The sequence below is a fragment of the Ictalurus punctatus genome, chromosome 7 (assembly GCF_001660625.3).
Source record: "Ictalurus punctatus breed USDA103 chromosome 7, Coco_2.0, whole genome shotgun sequence".
Taxonomy (NCBI): Eukaryota; Metazoa; Chordata; class Actinopteri; order Siluriformes; family Ictaluridae; genus Ictalurus; species Ictalurus punctatus.
Window position 1 is genome coordinate 25,095,348 of NC_030422.2, and position 10,769 is coordinate 25,106,116.

The following is a 10,769-nucleotide window of genomic DNA, read 5'->3' on the forward strand; positions in this document are numbered from 1 at the left end:
GTTTAAAGCCCCACAGCGCGGGCGTGTGGCTTTTCCAAACAGCGAGTAGGAATGCCGTAAGGCGGCGCACAGGCAGGTCTCTGTGGCGCAATCGGCCAGCGCGTTCGGCTGTTAACCGAAAGGATGGTGGTTCGAGCCCACCCAGGGACGATGTGACTTTTGTTAGACGCCAGCCTGAGCGAGAGGAACGGAGCGAGCGGTTGTTGCCGTTCTGCTGTGTTCTAGACTTTGTCGCAGCATGATGGCGGCGTAGCTTCTCGTAGTCAGCTGCGAAAGATATGTAGCAGGGTTCTTATCTATCTATCTATCTATCTATCTATTTATTCATTTAACTCTACTTCTACTAAACGAAGAACCGCAAATCATGCGTGCTTTGCTATTTTAGAACGTTCGTGAAGCCGCCGTAAACTTCGCCATGACATATTACATGGTCATCGTGACATGCTACTAAAGCGGCGGAATTCTAGCGAAACTCTGCGAAGGTTCCCGCCATCGCTGCGGAAGACGTACTTCTCTTTTTTCTCCCACCCGGGTTACGGCATACCCGCCTTTCCGTCATCCCATAGGCTGGGGCTTCTCTTTCTCCGCCGAACAGATGGGTACTGGCCAATGGCCACCAAGAGAGCGCCAGATGGATTGGGGATCCCTGGGCAGTTGCTGCCTGCAGGTCCAACGCCGGTGGTCTCCTGGTGCCCCAACAAAAGTCTCGGTCCGCCCAACGTGGGGCTCGAACCCACGACCCTGAGATTAAGAGTCTCATGCTCTACCGACTGAGCTAGCCGGGCACAGGGAAGGCGGTGCGCCCCACGGCGTGCAGGCGCCGCACCAAACACATACCGGCGCCCCACGGCTGGTTTAAAGCCCCACAGCGCGGGCGTGTGGCTTTTCCAAACAGCGAGTAGGAATGCCGTAAGGCGGCGCACAGGCAGGTCTCTGTGGCGCAATCGGCCAGCGCGTTCGGCTGTTAACCGAAAGGATGGTGGTTCGAGCCCACCCAGGGACGATGTGACTTTTGTTAGACGCCAGCCTGAGCGAGAGGAACGGAGCGAGCGGTTGTTGCCGTTCTGCTGTGTTCTAGACTTTGTCGCAGCATGATGGCGGCGTAGCTTCTCGTAGTCAGCTGCGAAAGATATGTAGCAGGGTTCTTATCTATCTATCTATCTATCTATCTATTTATTCATTTAACTCTACTTCTACTAAACGAAGAACCGCAAATCATGCGTGCTTTGCTATTTTAGAACGTTCGTGAAGCCGCCGTAAACTTCGCCATGACATATTACATGGTCATCGTGACATGCTACTAAAGCGGCGGAATTCTAGCGAAACTCTGCGAAGGTTCCCGCCATCGCTGCGGAAGACGTACTTCTCTTTTTTCTCCCACCCGGGTTACGGCATACCCGCCTTTCCGTCATCCCATAGGCTGGGGCTTCTCTTTCTCCGCCGAACAGATGGGTACTGGCCAATGGCCACCAAGAGAGCGCCAGATGGATTGGGGATCCCTGGGCAGTTGCTGCCTGCAGGTCCAACGCCGGTGGTCTCCTGGTGCCCCAACAAAAGTCTCGGTCCGCCCAACGTGGGGCTCGAACCCACGACCCTGAGATTAAGAGTCTCATGCTCTACCGACTGAGCTAGCCGGGCACAGGGAAGGCGGTGCGCCCCACGGCGTGCAGGCGCCGCACCAAACACATACCGGCGCCCCACGGCTGGTTTAAAGCCCCACAGCGCGGGCGTGTGGCTTTTCCAAACAGCGAGTAGGAATGCCGTAAGGCGGCGCACAGGCAGGTCTCTGTGGCGCAATCGGCCAGCGCGTTCGGCTGTTAACCGAAAGGATGGTGGTTCGAGCCCACCCAGGGACGATGTGACTTTTGTTAGACGCCAGCCTGAGCGAGAGGAACGGAGCGAGCGGTTGTTGCCGTTCTGCTGTGTTCTAGACTTTGTCGCAGCATGATGGCGGCGTAGCTTCTCGTAGTCAGCTGCGAAAGATATGTAGCAGGGTTCTTATCTATCTATCTATCTATCTATCTATTTATTCATTTAACTCTACTTCTACTAAACGAAGAACCGCAAATCATGCGTGCTTTGCTATTTTAGAACGTTCGTGAAGCCGCCGTAAACTTCGCCATGACATATTACATGGTCATCGTGACATGCTACTAAAGCGGCGGAATTCTAGCGAAACTCTGCGAAGGTTCCCGCCATCGCTGCGGAAGACGTACTTCTCTTTTTTCTCCCACCCGGGTTACGGCATACCCGCCTTTCCGTCATCCCATAGGCTGGGGCTTCTCTTTCTCCGCCGAACAGATGGGTACTGGCCAATGGCCACCAAGAGAGCGCCAGATGGATTGGGGATCCCTGGGCAGTTGCTGCCTGCAGGTCCAACGCCGGTGGTCTCCTGGTGCCCCAACAAAAGTCTCGGTCCGCCCAACGTGGGGCTCGAACCCACGACCCTGAGATTAAGAGTCTCATGCTCTACCGACTGAGCTAGCCGGGCACAGGGAAGGCGGTGCGCCCCACGGCGTGCAGGCGCCGCACCAAACACATACCGGCGCCCCACGGCTGGTTTAAAGCCCCACAGCGCGGGCGTGTGGCTTTTCCAAACAGCGAGTAGGAATGCCGTAAGGCGGCGCACAGGCAGGTCTCTGTGGCGCAATCGGCCAGCGCGTTCGGCTGTTAACCGAAAGGATGGTGGTTCGAGCCCACCCAGGGACGATGTGACTTTTGTTAGACGCCAGCCTGAGCGAGAGGAACGGAGCGAGCGGTTGTTGCCGTTCTGCTGTGTTCTAGACTTTGTCGCAGCATGATGGCGGCGTAGCTTCTCGTAGTCAGCTGCGAAAGATATGTAGCAGGGTTCTTATCTATCTATCTATCTATCTATCTATTTATTCATTTAACTCTACTTCTACTAAACGAAGAACCGCAAATCATGCGTGCTTTGCTATTTTAGAACGTTCGTGAAGCCGCCGTAAACTTCGCCATGACATATTACATGGTCATCGTGACATGCTACTAAAGCGGCGGAATTCTAGCGAAACTCTGCGAAGGTTCCCGCCATCGCTGCGGAAGACGTACTTCTCTTTTTTCTCCCACCCGGGTTACGGCATACCCGCCTTTCCGTCATCCCATAGGCTGGGGCTTCTCTTTCTCCGCCGAACAGATGGGTACTGGCCAATGGCCACCAAGAGAGCGCCAGATGGATTGGGGATCCCTGGGCAGTTGCTGCCTGCAGGTCCAACGCCGGTGGTCTCCTGGTGCCCCAACAAAAGTCTCGGTCCGCCCAACGTGGGGCTCGAACCCACGACCCTGAGATTAAGAGTCTCATGCTCTACCGACTGAGCTAGCCGGGCACAGGGAAGGCGGTGCGCCCCACGGCGTGCAGGCGCCGCACCAAACACATACCGGCGCCCCACGGCTGGTTTAAAGCCCCACAGCGCGGGCGTGTGGCTTTTCCAAACAGCGAGTAGGAATGCCGTAAGGCGGCGCACAGGCAGGTCTCTGTGGCGCAATCGGCCAGCGCGTTCGGCTGTTAACCGAAAGGATGGTGGTTCGAGCCCACCCAGGGACGATGTGACTTTTGTTAGACGCCAGCCTGAGCGAGAGGAACGGAGCGAGCGGTTGTTGCCGTTCTGCTGTGTTCTAGACTTTGTCGCAGCATGATGGCGGCGTAGCTTCTCGTAGTCAGCTGCGAAAGATATGTAGCAGGGTTCTTATCTATCTATCTATCTATCTATCTATTTATTCATTTAACTCTACTTCTACTAAACGAAGAACCGCAAATCATGCGTGCTTTGCTATTTTAGAACGTTCGTGAAGCCGCCGTAAACTTCGCCATGACATATTACATGGTCATCGTGACATGCTACTAAAGCGGCGGAATTCTAGCGAAACTCTGCGAAGGTTCCCGCCATCGCTGCGGAAGACGTACTTCTCTTTTTTCTCCCACCCGGGTTACGGCATACCCGCCTTTCCGTCATCCCATAGGCTGGGGCTTCTCTTTCTCCGCCGAACAGATGGGTACTGGCCAATGGCCACCAAGAGAGCGCCAGATGGATTGGGGATCCCTGGGCAGTTGCTGCCTGCAGGTCCAACGCCGGTGGTCTCCTGGTGCCCCAACAAAAGTCTCGGTCCGCCCAACGTGGGGCTCGAACCCACGACCCTGAGATTAAGAGTCTCATGCTCTACCGACTGAGCTAGCCGGGCACAGGGAAGGCGGTGCGCCCCACGGCGTGCAGGCGCCGCACCAAACACATACCGGCGCCCCACGGCTGGTTTAAAGCCCCACAGCGCGGGCGTGTGGCTTTTCCAAACAGCGAGTAGGAATGCCGTAAGGCGGCGCACAGGCAGGTCTCTGTGGCGCAATCGGCCAGCGCGTTCGGCTGTTAACCGAAAGGATGGTGGTTCGAGCCCACCCAGGGACGATGTGACTTTTGTTAGACGCCAGCCTGAGCGAGAGGAACGGAGCGAGCGGTTGTTGCCGTTCTGCTGTGTTCTAGACTTTGTCGCAGCATGATGGCGGCGTAGCTTCTCGTAGTCAGCTGCGAAAGATATGTAGCAGGGTTCTTATCTATCTATCTATCTATCTATCTATTTATTCATTTAACTCTACTTCTACTAAACGAAGAACCGCAAATCATGCGTGCTTTGCTATTTTAGAACGTTCGTGAAGCCGCCGTAAACTTCGCCATGACATATTACATGGTCATCGTGACATGCTACTAAAGCGGCGGAATTCTAGCGAAACTCTGCGAAGGTTCCCGCCATCGCTGCGGAAGACGTACTTCTCTTTTTTCTCCCACCCGGGTTACGGCATACCCGCCTTTCCGTCATCCCATAGGCTGGGGCTTCTCTTTCTCCGCCGAACAGATGGGTACTGGCCAATGGCCACCAAGAGAGCGCCAGATGGATTGGGGATCCCTGGGCAGTTGCTGCCTGCAGGTCCAACGCCGGTGGTCTCCTGGTGCCCCAACAAAAGTCTCGGTCCGCCCAACGTGGGGCTCGAACCCACGACCCTGAGATTAAGAGTCTCATGCTCTACCGACTGAGCTAGCCGGGCACAGGGAAGGCGGTGCGCCCCACGGCGTGCAGGCGCCGCACCAAACACATACCGGCGCCCCACGGCTGGTTTAAAGCCCCACAGCGCGGGCGTGTGGCTTTTCCAAACAGCGAGTAGGAATGCCGTAAGGCGGCGCACAGGCAGGTCTCTGTGGCGCAATCGGCCAGCGCGTTCGGCTGTTAACCGAAAGGATGGTGGTTCGAGCCCACCCAGGGACGATGTGACTTTTGTTAGACGCCAGCCTGAGCGAGAGGAACGGAGCGAGCGGTTGTTGCCGTTCTGCTGTGTTCTAGACTTTGTCGCAGCATGATGGCGGCGTAGCTTCTCGTAGTCAGCTGCGAAAGATATGTAGCAGGGTTCTTATCTATCTATCTATCTATCTATCTATTTATTCATTTAACTCTACTTCTACTAAACGAAGAACCGCAAATCATGCGTGCTTTGCTATTTTAGAACGTTCGTGAAGCCGCCGTAAACTTCGCCATGACATATTACATGGTCATCGTGACATGCTACTAAAGCGGCGGAATTCTAGCGAAACTCTGCGAAGGTTCCCGCCATCGCTGCGGAAGACGTACTTCTCTTTTTTCTCCCACCCGGGTTACGGCATACCCGCCTTTCCGTCATCCCATAGGCTGGGGCTTCTCTTTCTCCGCCGAACAGATGGGTACTGGCCAATGGCCACCAAGAGAGCGCCAGATGGATTGGGGATCCCTGGGCAGTTGCTGCCTGCAGGTCCAACGCCGGTGGTCTCCTGGTGCCCCAACAAAAGTCTCGGTCCGCCCAACGTGGGGCTCGAACCCACGACCCTGAGATTAAGAGTCTCATGCTCTACCGACTGAGCTAGCCGGGCACAGGGAAGGCGGTGCGCCCCACGGCGTGCAGGCGCCGCACCAAACACATACCGGCGCCCCACGGCTGGTTTAAAGCCCCACAGCGCGGGCGTGTGGCTTTTCCAAACAGCGAGTAGGAATGCCGTAAGGCGGCGCACAGGCAGGTCTCTGTGGCGCAATCGGCCAGCGCGTTCGGCTGTTAACCGAAAGGATGGTGGTTCGAGCCCACCCAGGGACGATGTGACTTTTGTTAGACGCCAGCCTGAGCGAGAGGAACGGAGCGAGCGGTTGTTGCCGTTCTGCTGTGTTCTAGACTTTGTCGCAGCATGATGGCGGCGTAGCTTCTCGTAGTCAGCTGCGAAAGATATGTAGCAGGGTTCTTATCTATCTATCTATCTATCTATCTATTTATTCATTTAACTCTACTTCTACTAAACGAAGAACCGCAAATCATGCGTGCTTTGCTATTTTAGAACGTTCGTGAAGCCGCCGTAAACTTCGCCATGACATATTACATGGTCATCGTGACATGCTACTAAAGCGGCGGAATTCTAGCGAAACTCTGCGAAGGTTCCCGCCATCGCTGCGGAAGACGTACTTCTCTTTTTTCTCCCACCCGGGTTACGGCATACCCCGCCTTTCCGTCATCCCATAGGCTGGGGCTTCTCTTTCTCCGCCGAACAGATGGGTACTGGCCAATGGCCACCAAGAGAGCGCCAGATGGATTGGGGATCCCTGGGCAGTTGCTGCCTGCAGGTCCAACGCCGGTGGTCTCCTGGTGCCCCAACAAAAGTCTCGGTCCGCCCAACGTGGGGCTCGAACCCACGACCCTGAGATTAAGAGTCTCATGCTCTACCGACTGAGCTAGCCGGGCACAGGGAAGGCGGTGCGCCCCACGGCGTGCAGGCGCCGCACCAAACACATACCGGCGCCCCACGGCTGGTTTAAAGCCCCACAGCGCGGGCGTGTGGCTTTTCCAAACAGCGAGTAGGAATGCCGTAAGGCGGCGCACAGGCAGGTCTCTGTGGCGCAATCGGCCAGCGCGTTCGGCTGTTAACCGAAAGGATGGTGGTTCGAGCCCACCCAGGGACGATGTGACTTTTGTTAGACGCCAGCCTGAGCGAGAGGAACGGAGCGAGCGGTTGTTGCCGTTCTGCTGTGTTCTAGACTTTGTCGCAGCATGATGGCGGCGTAGCTTCTCGTAGTCAGCTGCGAAAGATATGTAGCAGGGTTCTTATCTATCTATCTATCTATCTATCTATTTATTCATTTAACTCTACTTCTACTAAACGAAGAACCGCAAATCATGCGTGCTTTGCTATTTTAGAACGTTCGTGAAGCCGCCGTAAACTTCGCCATGACATATTACATGGTCATCGTGACATGCTACTAAAGCGGCGGAATTCTAGCGAAACTCTGCGAAGGTTCCCGCCATCGCTGCGGAAGACGTACTTCTCTTTTTTCTCCCACCCGGGTTACGGCATACCCGCCTTTCCGTCATCCCATAGGCTGGGGCTTCTCTTTCTCCGCCGAACAGATGGGTACTGGCCAATGGCCACCAAGAGAGCGCCAGATGGATTGGGGATCCCTGGGCAGTTGCTGCCTGCAGGTCCAACGCCGGTGGTCTCCTGGTGCCCCAACAAAAGTCTCGGTCCGCCCAACGTGGGGCTCGAACCCACGACCCTGAGATTAAGAGTCTCATGCTCTACCGACTGAGCTAGCCGGGCACAGGGAAGGCGGTGCGCCCCACGGCGTGCAGGCGCCGCACCAAACACATACCGGCGCCCCACGGCTGGTTTAAAGCCCCACAGCGCGGGCGTGTGGCTTTTCCAAACAGCGAGTAGGAATGCCGTAAGGCGGCGCACAGGCAGGTCTCTGTGGCGCAATCGGCCAGCGCGTTCGGCTGTTAACCGAAAGGATGGTGGTTCGAGCCCACCCAGGGACGATGTGACTTTTGTTAGACGCCAGCCTGAGCGAGAGGAACGGAGCGAGCGGTTGTTGCCGTTCTGCTGTGTTCTAGACTTTGTCGCAGCATGATGGCGGCGTAGCTTCTCGTAGTCAGCTGCGAAAGATATGTAGCAGGGTTCTTATCTATCTATCTATCTATCTATCTATTTATTCATTTAACTCTACTTCTACTAAACGAAGAACCGCAAATCATGCGTGCTTTGCTATTTTAGAACGTTCGTGAAGCCGCCGTAAACTTCGCCATGACATATTACATGGTCATCGTGACATGCTACTAAAGCGGCGGAATTCTAGCGAAACTCTGCGAAGGTTCCCGCCATCGCTGCGGAAGACGTACTTCTCTTTTTTCTCCCACCCGGGTTACGGCATACCCGCCTTTCCGTCATCCCATAGGCTGGGGCTTCTCTTTCTCCGCCGAACAGATGGGTACTGGCCAATGGCCACCAAGAGAGCGCCAGATGGATTGGGGATCCCTGGGCAGTTGCTGCCTGCAGGTCCAACGCCGGTGGTCTCCTGGTGCCCCAACAAAAGTCTCGGTCCGCCCAACGTGGGGCTCGAACCCACGACCCTGAGATTAAGAGTCTCATGCTCTACCGACTGAGCTAGCCGGGCACAGGGAAGGCGGTGCGCCCCACGGCGTGCAGGCGCCGCACCAAACACATACCGGCGCCCCACGGCTGGTTTAAAGCCCCACAGCGCGGGCGTGTGGCTTTTCCAAACAGCGAGTAGGAATGCCGTAAGGCGGCGCACAGGCAGGTCTCTGTGGCGCAATCGGCCAGCGCGTTCGGCTGTTAACCGAAAGGATGGTGGTTCGAGCCCACCCAGGGACGATGTGACTTTTGTTAGACGCCAGCCTGAGCGAGAGGAACGGAGCGAGCGGTTGTTGCCGTTCTGCTGTGTTCTAGACTTTGTCGCAGCATGATGGCGGCGTAGCTTCTCGTAGTCAGCTGCGAAAGATATGTAGCAGGGTTCTTATCTATCTATCTATCTATCTATCTATTTATTCATTTAACTCTACTTCTACTAAACGAAGAACCGCAAATCATGCGTGCTTTGCTATTTTAGAACGTTCGTGAAGCCGCCGTAAACTTCGCCATGACATATTACATGGTCATCGTGACATGCTACTAAAGCGGCGGAATTCTAGCGAAACTCTGCGAAGGTTCCCGCCATCGCTGCGGAAGACGTACTTCTCTTTTTTCTCCCACCCGGGTTACGGCATACCCGCCTTTCCGTCATCCCATAGGCTGGGGCTTCTCTTTCTCCGCCGAACAGATGGGTACTGGCCAATGGCCACCAAGAGAGCGCCAGATGGATTGGGGATCCCTGGGCAGTTGCTGCCTGCAGGTCCAACGCCGGTGGTCTCCTGGTGCCCCAACAAAAGTCTCGGTCCGCCCAACGTGGGGCTCGAACCCACGACCCTGAGATTAAGAGTCTCATGCTCTACCGACTGAGCTAGCCGGGCACAGGGAAGGCGGTGCGCCCCACGGCGTGCAGGCGCCGCACCAAACACATACCGGCGCCCCACGGCTGGTTTAAAGCCCCACAGCGCGGGCGTGTGGCTTTTCCAAACAGCGAGTAGGAATGCCGTAAGGCGGCGCACAGGCAGGTCTCTGTGGCGCAATCGGCCAGCGCGTTCGGCTGTTAACCGAAAGGATGGTGGTTCGAGCCCACCCAGGGACGATGTGACTTTTGTTAGACGCCAGCCTGAGCGAGAGGAACGGAGCGAGCGGTTGTTGCCGTTCTGCTGTGTTCTAGACTTTGTCGCAGCATGATGGCGGCGTAGCTTCTCGTAGTCAGCTGCGAAAGATATGTAGCAGGGTTCTTATCTATCTATCTATCTATCTATCTATTTATTCATTTAACTCTACTTCTACTAAACGAAGAACCGCAAATCATGCGTGCTTTGCTATTTTAGAACGTTCGTGAAGCCGCCGTAAACTTCGCCATGACATATTACATGGTCATCGTGACATGCTACTAAAGCGGCGGAATTCTAGCGAAACTCTGCGAAGGTTCCCGCCATCGCTGCGGAAGACGTACTTCTCTTTTTTCTCCCACCCGGGTTACGGCATACCCGCCTTTCCGTCATCCCATAGGCTGGGGCTTCTCTTTCTCCGCCGAACAGATGGGTACTGGCCAATGGCCACCAAGAGAGCGCCAGATGGATTGGGGATCCCTGGGCAGTTGCTGCCTGCAGGTCCAACGCCGGTGGTCTCCTGGTGCCCCAACAAAAGTCTCGGTCCGCCCAACGTGGGGCTCGAACCCACGACCCTGAGATTAAGAGTCTCATGCTCTACCGACTGAGCTAGCCGGGCACAGGGAAGGCGGTGCGCCCCACGGCGTGCAGGCGCCGCACCAAACACATACCGGCGCCCCACGGCTGGTTTAAAGCCCCACAGCGCGGGCGTGTGGCTTTTCCAAACAGCGAGTAGGAATGCCGTAAGGCGGCGCACAGGCAGGTCTCTGTGGCGCAATCGGCCAGCGCGTTCGGCTGTTAACCGAAAGGATGGTGGTTCGAGCCCACCCAGGGACGATGTGACTTTTGTTAGACGCCAGCCTGAGCGAGAGGAACGGAGCGAGCGGTTGTTGCCGTTCTGCTGTGTTCTAGACTTTGTCGCAGCATGATGGCGGCGTAGCTTCTCGTAGTCAGCTGCGAAAGATATGTAGCAGGGTTCTTATCTATCTATCTATCTATCTATCTATTTATTCATTTAACTCTACTTCTACTAAACGAAGAACCGCAAATCATGCGTGCTTTGCTATTTTAGAACGTTCGTGAAGCCGCCGTAAACTTCGCCATGACATATTACATGGTCATCGTGACATGCTACTAAAGCGGCGGAATTCTAGCGAAACTCTGCGAAGGTTCCCGCCATCGCTGCGGAAGACGTACTTCTCTTTTTTCTCCCACCCGG

At 55.7% G+C, this 10,769-nt stretch overlaps 25 non-coding genes across 25 annotated transcripts; 13 read left to right on the plus strand and 12 right to left on the minus strand.

Moving 5' to 3' along the window:
• Positions 1 to 76: 76 nt before the first annotated feature.
• On the plus strand, positions 77 to 150 carry trnan-guu (transfer RNA asparagine (anticodon GUU)). Its single transcript has one exon. It is a non-coding gene; the product is annotated as a tRNA-Asn (tRNA).
• Positions 151 to 712: 562 nt separating this feature from the next.
• trnak-cuu (transfer RNA lysine (anticodon CUU)) lies at positions 713 to 785 on the minus strand. The gene has a single exon. It is a non-coding gene; the product is annotated as a tRNA-Lys (tRNA).
• A 144-nt stretch (positions 786 to 929) lies between these two features.
• Positions 930 to 1,003, plus strand: trnan-guu (transfer RNA asparagine (anticodon GUU)). Its single transcript has one exon. It is a non-coding gene; the product is annotated as a tRNA-Asn (tRNA).
• Positions 1,004 to 1,565: 562 nt separating this feature from the next.
• trnak-cuu (transfer RNA lysine (anticodon CUU)) lies at positions 1,566 to 1,638 on the minus strand. The gene has a single exon. It is a non-coding gene; the product is annotated as a tRNA-Lys (tRNA).
• Positions 1,639 to 1,782: 144 nt separating this feature from the next.
• Positions 1,783 to 1,856, plus strand: trnan-guu (transfer RNA asparagine (anticodon GUU)). Its single transcript has one exon. It is a non-coding gene; the product is annotated as a tRNA-Asn (tRNA).
• Positions 1,857 to 2,418: 562 nt separating this feature from the next.
• trnak-cuu (transfer RNA lysine (anticodon CUU)) lies at positions 2,419 to 2,491 on the minus strand. Its single transcript has one exon. It is a non-coding gene; the product is annotated as a tRNA-Lys (tRNA).
• Positions 2,492 to 2,635: 144 nt separating this feature from the next.
• trnan-guu (transfer RNA asparagine (anticodon GUU)) lies at positions 2,636 to 2,709 on the plus strand. The gene has a single exon. It is a non-coding gene; the product is annotated as a tRNA-Asn (tRNA).
• Positions 2,710 to 3,271: 562 nt separating this feature from the next.
• trnak-cuu (transfer RNA lysine (anticodon CUU)) lies at positions 3,272 to 3,344 on the minus strand. Its single transcript has one exon. It is a non-coding gene; the product is annotated as a tRNA-Lys (tRNA).
• A 144-nt stretch (positions 3,345 to 3,488) lies between these two features.
• trnan-guu (transfer RNA asparagine (anticodon GUU)) lies at positions 3,489 to 3,562 on the plus strand. The gene has a single exon. It is a non-coding gene; the product is annotated as a tRNA-Asn (tRNA).
• A 562-nt stretch (positions 3,563 to 4,124) lies between these two features.
• Positions 4,125 to 4,197, minus strand: trnak-cuu (transfer RNA lysine (anticodon CUU)). The gene has a single exon. It is a non-coding gene; the product is annotated as a tRNA-Lys (tRNA).
• Positions 4,198 to 4,341: 144 nt separating this feature from the next.
• trnan-guu (transfer RNA asparagine (anticodon GUU)) lies at positions 4,342 to 4,415 on the plus strand. Its single transcript has one exon. It is a non-coding gene; the product is annotated as a tRNA-Asn (tRNA).
• Positions 4,416 to 4,977: 562 nt separating this feature from the next.
• trnak-cuu (transfer RNA lysine (anticodon CUU)) lies at positions 4,978 to 5,050 on the minus strand. The gene has a single exon. It is a non-coding gene; the product is annotated as a tRNA-Lys (tRNA).
• Positions 5,051 to 5,194: 144 nt separating this feature from the next.
• Positions 5,195 to 5,268, plus strand: trnan-guu (transfer RNA asparagine (anticodon GUU)). Its single transcript has one exon. It is a non-coding gene; the product is annotated as a tRNA-Asn (tRNA).
• A 562-nt stretch (positions 5,269 to 5,830) lies between these two features.
• On the minus strand, positions 5,831 to 5,903 carry trnak-cuu (transfer RNA lysine (anticodon CUU)). Its single transcript has one exon. It is a non-coding gene; the product is annotated as a tRNA-Lys (tRNA).
• Positions 5,904 to 6,047: 144 nt separating this feature from the next.
• Positions 6,048 to 6,121, plus strand: trnan-guu (transfer RNA asparagine (anticodon GUU)). Its single transcript has one exon. It is a non-coding gene; the product is annotated as a tRNA-Asn (tRNA).
• Positions 6,122 to 6,684: 563 nt separating this feature from the next.
• trnak-cuu (transfer RNA lysine (anticodon CUU)) lies at positions 6,685 to 6,757 on the minus strand. Its single transcript has one exon. It is a non-coding gene; the product is annotated as a tRNA-Lys (tRNA).
• A 144-nt stretch (positions 6,758 to 6,901) lies between these two features.
• Positions 6,902 to 6,975, plus strand: trnan-guu (transfer RNA asparagine (anticodon GUU)). Its single transcript has one exon. It is a non-coding gene; the product is annotated as a tRNA-Asn (tRNA).
• Positions 6,976 to 7,537: 562 nt separating this feature from the next.
• Positions 7,538 to 7,610, minus strand: trnak-cuu (transfer RNA lysine (anticodon CUU)). Its single transcript has one exon. It is a non-coding gene; the product is annotated as a tRNA-Lys (tRNA).
• A 144-nt stretch (positions 7,611 to 7,754) lies between these two features.
• Positions 7,755 to 7,828, plus strand: trnan-guu (transfer RNA asparagine (anticodon GUU)). The gene has a single exon. It is a non-coding gene; the product is annotated as a tRNA-Asn (tRNA).
• Positions 7,829 to 8,390: 562 nt separating this feature from the next.
• Positions 8,391 to 8,463, minus strand: trnak-cuu (transfer RNA lysine (anticodon CUU)). Its single transcript has one exon. It is a non-coding gene; the product is annotated as a tRNA-Lys (tRNA).
• A 144-nt stretch (positions 8,464 to 8,607) lies between these two features.
• Positions 8,608 to 8,681, plus strand: trnan-guu (transfer RNA asparagine (anticodon GUU)). Its single transcript has one exon. It is a non-coding gene; the product is annotated as a tRNA-Asn (tRNA).
• A 562-nt stretch (positions 8,682 to 9,243) lies between these two features.
• Positions 9,244 to 9,316, minus strand: trnak-cuu (transfer RNA lysine (anticodon CUU)). The gene has a single exon. It is a non-coding gene; the product is annotated as a tRNA-Lys (tRNA).
• Positions 9,317 to 9,460: 144 nt separating this feature from the next.
• On the plus strand, positions 9,461 to 9,534 carry trnan-guu (transfer RNA asparagine (anticodon GUU)). The gene has a single exon. It is a non-coding gene; the product is annotated as a tRNA-Asn (tRNA).
• Positions 9,535 to 10,096: 562 nt separating this feature from the next.
• Positions 10,097 to 10,169, minus strand: trnak-cuu (transfer RNA lysine (anticodon CUU)). The gene has a single exon. It is a non-coding gene; the product is annotated as a tRNA-Lys (tRNA).
• Positions 10,170 to 10,313: 144 nt separating this feature from the next.
• trnan-guu (transfer RNA asparagine (anticodon GUU)) lies at positions 10,314 to 10,387 on the plus strand. Its single transcript has one exon. It is a non-coding gene; the product is annotated as a tRNA-Asn (tRNA).
• The last annotated feature ends 382 nt before the right edge of the window (positions 10,388 to 10,769 follow it).